The following is a 6,174-nucleotide window of genomic DNA, read 5'->3' as shown; positions in this document are numbered from 1 at the left end:
GCTCCAGGTAATAATGGAATTGATAGGAAGTATACTAGGGGCTTCAGAATTCCATAGAAAACACCATATTAACAGTAAAGGTTTAAAGGAAGAATTCTCTATCACTTGGAAACCAGCCAAGGAGATTGTGAGGCAATGTCCTACTCCACTACCTACCAAACTCCACTGCCTACAGGAACTAACCCTAAGGGTGCCCAAAAAAATAAAATTTGGCAGAAGGATGTCTTCCATTTTACAGAGTTTGGTAAACTGAAATATGTGCACCATATTATAGGCACATATTCAGGATTTCAATGGGCAACTGCCTTAGCGTCAGAAAAGGCCGATTCTGTAATTACACATTTGTGATAAGTTATGGCCATAACGGAATACCCATACAAATCAAAACGGACAACGGTCCAGCATATATCTCTAATAAGGTGAAGCAGCTTTTTTTAATATTATAATATAAAACATGTTACAGACATATCACACAATCCTACAGGACAAGCGATTGTGGAAAGAGCTAATCAAATTCTAAAGAAGATGCTTAACAGCCAAAAGGGGGCAACAAAAACCCCCAAAGACAGGTTACATAGTGCTTTATTAACCTTAAATTTTTTTAATGCTGATGAACAAAACACCACAGGCGCTGAAATGGGAAACGTGTTCTGCTGGGGAAGGGGCTATCCCTATATTTCCACAGGAAAAGAAAAGCTGTGGGTTCCTACCAAGTTGATAAAAATCAGACATGACAAAGGGAGACCTCCTGAAGACCTTGGCGACAGAGAAGAAAATGGAGACTAACACAATCAAGAAATAGGGATGTCTATGTGGGGATGTTTATGTCTCTGTGTATGGAGACAGCTCTGGAACCAGCAGAGACTAAAATACACAGCCAATAGCATTTATTGGGTACAAATGTCCCATAACTTGTTATTACGTACCATCCTTAAATGGCATGTATACAAAATTGTATTACAGTTTGATTATGTAATCAAACTAATCTGAAGAAAGGCCGTCGTCTGTCTTTATTGATCTTCATTAACCAATCTGTGCACCCTGCATGCTCTATGTGAACGTCTTTACAGAACTATATGATGTCTGCAAGCTCTGTGCACTACAGGATGAAAGAAGAGAAAGACAGCCCTGAAAAGATCCACACTCTGGCATACTGAGCTCCTGGGACCTTCCATTCCAGCTCCGCATTTGGTTCTACCTCAACAACATCAAAGCTGCTTCTTTTAAAGATTTGCTTCCAAAACAGCTAGCTCGCCTATCCAGCCTTTCAGACTGTCATAGTCAAGATGTCAGCTAAGAAATGAAGTTTCTCAGCACAGAGTGACTAGAAGGCAAATGCCAGCTAGCTCTCCTTTAACAAAGCCAACTTTCCTGTTTCCCTCAGGGACCCCAGACTGGAATTCTTTGCCCCAATTCAGCTGGAAGCAGACAAAAGAAGATCATTAACCCAGTTCCTTATATGGGGGTGGATGGTTCTGGTTATTTTAAGAATTATAGATATGTTGTCATTTAAGGAATACTTTACAAATATAGCTTTGGACAGGGAGGGAATTAGAGAGTTTAAACTCAGGGATTTCTACCTTTCCTTTCCTCTTCTCTATCTTTCCTCCTTAGGCAAAAGGGAAGGGGGTGGAAGAGAAAGGGGGATATAGTGATATAGAAGTTAGAGAAATAGACAAATAGGGATAGGTTAGCAAATTTACTCTTAAACGAAATATTACACAGCTATATCTTACATTGGTAGAAATCTTTGTAATTGATACAAAGTCAGAGTTATAATCTCTTACATTGGTACAGAGTTTATTTGATACAAATTTAAGGTTTTCATTGATAAGAATTTCTTATTGATATAACATTGGGATTAATATTGTTACTGTTGTAACCATTGTGCCTACAGAACACATTGAAGAATACGAGGCTTAGACACAGCCCTATAACTGCGATTATAAACTGATTTTAGATGACTAAGCAACACAAGCTAAGGGCCAGATAGCGAACTCATGGTTCTGTGTAATTAAAAGGGTATTTTTGAGATAATTCACTTAGAAATGTCCACGAGTAGTCAGGGTTAGCAGTTCAGAAACACTTTGCATAGATAGATAATCTTCAAAGGTATAAGAAGTCCATGGGATATGACGTTTATGGACATTTCTTTATTAAAGGTCATTTGACTAGAGACCTGTCTGTTCCTGACAGCACCCTTTCTTGGATTCTAAGAAGAAACTGAGCATCAGTGAAGTTGCTCCAATTGTGGCAAGACAGCCACTAGGCAAGGATTGCCTCAATTCATCTACAGACAAAATACTGTCCAGAAAAAGGACAAACTATGCAGAATAGGTGACTAAAAATCTCTGCCAAGACAGGGTAATCAGCCCTTCAAAATTCTGCATTACAAAGGTCTGTCAGATGATCCTGGGCCAGAAGGCTGAAGACTGATGCTCCAACACTTTGAGGAATGAGGAACTGTCCAGATGATCAGCTGTCTCAATAAATTGGCTAATTATTGGAAGCTATGTTTTGTGCTTCTCATATTTTCAGGTAATACTAGTCGTTCTTGGATTTCTGATGGGGTTGAAGATTGGTTGAAACCCAAGATGTTTAGCATTGAGAAAGACGATATAGATTTAAGAGGATGATGGTTTTCAGATGACATACAATCTAAAATCAGGACATAAGTCAAGTGTAGAGTTGTAAGTCTTTTAAGTTAGGATAGATGGCAGCGTGCTTTATTTAATGGACAAAACCGATGGATTGGGTGTTAAGTGTTTCTTATACTTTATAAATTGTAGAATGGTAATAGTGGTACTCAACTTTTATCTGCAGGAACAGGGAAAAGGGCCTCTTAACTAGACAAAAAGGGGTAAATGTGGGTTGCCTTGGTGCTGTTTGTATTTTGATGTTAAATATGCTTCCCGAAGAGGGGCTGCCTAGGTCAAGGAGTGAAACACTACTCAGGTGATTTCATCGGGACCTTCTCCCCATTTTAACTTATAAAATAAAGGCTAGAGCCAGTGATTGGGCAGGGAAACGGAAGGTGGAGCTGAAGAGTTGTGGGGAGAGATGGGAAGAAAAAAGGGGACAATGGGGGAAGAGAAAGAGGAGGAGGAGGAAGAGGAAGAAGGGGAGAAGGAGGAAGAGGAGGAGGAGGAAGAGGAGGAGGAGGAGGAGGAGGTGGTGGTGGTGGTGGTAGTGATGGATGTGGAAGGCAGATGGAGCTGAAGCATGTGTCCTGGAGAAACCACAAGTTATAAGGGATCTCACAGCTTGGGAATAGAGTAGTATAGCAGATAGATCTGCCCAATCTAGGAGCACAGCTTGTATTCATATTAATTGAGTTGTGTTTTCTTTGCATGGACTTATTTGGGTTGGAGAATTTACCACAACAGGCCACACTCACGAAATGTCATATAAAAATGAAGACTTTGTTGTGAATAGAGCTGGAAGCCATTCGTGTTACATCTACACACACACACACATACACACACACACACACACACACACACACACACACACACACCCTACCTTATGTATCTAAGACCCATTGCAATAATCAGAGGAGTTTTAAGGAGATGTCTGAATGATAAATGTCTCTGGATCTAATCAATAGATTAATTCACTGACAAATTCATAATTTGATGGCTTTAGAGGGATAGAACCTAGGAGAGAGGGCCTAGCTGGAGGAAGCTGGTCACTGGAGGTCTGCCTTTGAATGGCATCTCATTCCCTGCCCTTCATCTTTTTCTATCAACCATGGAGTAAGAACACTCCCGCCATGGCCCTCCCGCACAATATTTCCACCTTACCGAAAAGCCAATGGGCCCAAACCAACCAAGGACTGAAAGCACAAAACTGTGACCTAAAAGAACTGTCTCCTCAAGTATGTATTTTTCTCAAGTGTTCATCACTAAAACAATAAACTAGCACAGACATTCCACCCCTGGACATTTAGTTACCAAATATCTAAATATGTAAATAAACCCAGAGACTCTCACAAGATCTCAGACAAGGTAGAACACATTTAGGGTGTTAAGGCTGTAGACAAATCCCACAGATTTCAGATTTCAGTGGTGTCACAGACACTCAAGTCATCTTATGATGCGGAATATTGTGTTGTGTTTTTTTAATTTGTATATGGGTGTTTTGCCTACATGAATGTCTGTGCCCTGCATTCATGCCTGATGCCTTAGGAGGCCAAAAGAGAGCATCAGATCCCCTGTGACTAGAGTTTTAAACAGTTGTGAGTCACCGCATTCATGCTGGACATTGAACCCCAGTTCTCTGGAAGAGCAGTGAGTGCTCTTAACCACTCCATCCCCAAATGTTTATTTTTTTAAGATTTTCCTCTTGAGACAGTGTCTCACTGTGTACCCCTGCTGGCCTGGGACTTACAGAGATCTGTCTGCTTCTGTCTCCAAGTGCTGGGTTTAACCTCATGTATTACCACATTCTGGCAAGCTTTTTTTTTTCTAAATCTGCACAGGGAGGAAGGTCTGTGCACTCCAAAGGATGGCGTGAGAGCCTCAGAAGTTAGTTACAGGCAGTCGTGAGAGGTCTTACGTGGGTACTGAGAACTGAATTTATTTCTACTAAAGAACAATTATGCATTCCTTTTTTTTTTTTTTTTGGTTCTTTTTTTTTCCGGAGCTGGGGACCGAACCCAGGGCCTTGCGCTTCCTAGGTAAGCGCTCTACCACTGAGCTAAATCCCCAGCCCCCAATTATGCATTCCTAACCACTGAGTCCTTTCTCCAGCTCCAGTCCCAAATGTTCATTATGTAAGGAATTCATGAGGCAAAGAAAAAGGTTTACAGTCAAGTAGCCTTATGCTGGTGGTTTTTCGGCGACCCAAACGTATTGCTTCTTTTAGTTTTTGTCGTTTTGTTTTTCCTGTCTCTCTTTAAGGAACACGTGATATGAAGAATTCCAAGATGAAAATGGATCAAAAGTAGATTTTCAAGGCTGGTAAGATGGCTCGGTGAATAAATGCACATGCCACCAAACCCTGAGTTCAATCCTCGGGGCCCATTTGATGAAAGAAGAGTCCTAACTCCCACCAAGGTATCTTCTGCACGCGCACACACACACACACACACACACAATTTTTAAAAAGAAATGTTAAAGGGATTTTTTTCTGAGTTAATATTTGGTTTTCTGAATCTATCCAATAAATGTCCCTGGTGTAGTAACTGTGCTGATTAATGATAAGCGTCTGTGTCAGAAGGACAGGACATACCAGCTGTCACCAAGCGTCCTCAAGTTAGCTACTCTCAAGCCTTCAGCAAAATCATTAGGAGAGGGCATTAAAACACAGGTTGCTGGGCTCCGCCCTCAGATTTTCTTCCTTTTCTCCCCTTTTATTAAAAAGACACTCCCCTCCCTCTACTCCTCCCAGTCCATCATCACCTCCCCTCCCATCCACATCCACTCCCGTTCTGTCTCTTGTTAGAAAAGAACAGGCTTCTAAGAGAAAATAAAATACAACAAAATAAAATATAAGGAAACAAAAACTATCCTATCAAAGTTGGACAAGACAAGCCAACTGAAGGAAAACAGCCTGAGACCCACGCTTTCACACACTCACAAGTCCCACAGAACACTAACCTGAAAGCCATCATACACACACAGAGGATCTGTGTCCAGAACCTATCCATGCTGCTGCAGTCTCTGTGACTTCATAGGAGTTTTCTTCCTACTGATTTAGAGGGTCTTCTTGCCTTGATGTCCCCCATCCCCTTTGACTCCTACACTCTTTTAGCCGCCTCTTCCACGGGGCTTTCCTCTACAATCTAGGGAGAGGGATTCGATGGAGACATCCCATTTAAACATCATCCCACTTAAATGTGCCAGCTGAGTGTTCCAAGGAATCTACCATGTATCTATCTATCTATCCATCTACCTACCTATCTATCTACCTACCTACCTACCTATCTATCTATCTACCTACCTATCTATCTACCTACCTATCTACCTACCTATCTACCTACCTATCTATCTATCTACTACCTACCTACCTACCTATCTATCTACTATCATCTAATATCATCTATCTATTATCTGTCTACTAATTTTCTCTCTCTCTCTCTCTCTCTCTCTCTCTCTCTCTCTCTCTCTCTGTGTGTGTGTGTGTGTGTGTGTGTGTGTGTGTGTGTGTGTGTAAAATGTATGGCTATGGGTC

Source organism: Rattus norvegicus, chromosome 10, assembly GCF_021556685.1.
Source record: "Rattus norvegicus strain SHRSP/BbbUtx chromosome 10, alternate assembly SHRSP_T2T, whole genome shotgun sequence".
Classification (NCBI taxonomy): Eukaryota; Metazoa; Chordata; class Mammalia; order Rodentia; family Muridae; genus Rattus; species Rattus norvegicus.
Note: the sequence above shows the minus strand (reverse complement) of the source record.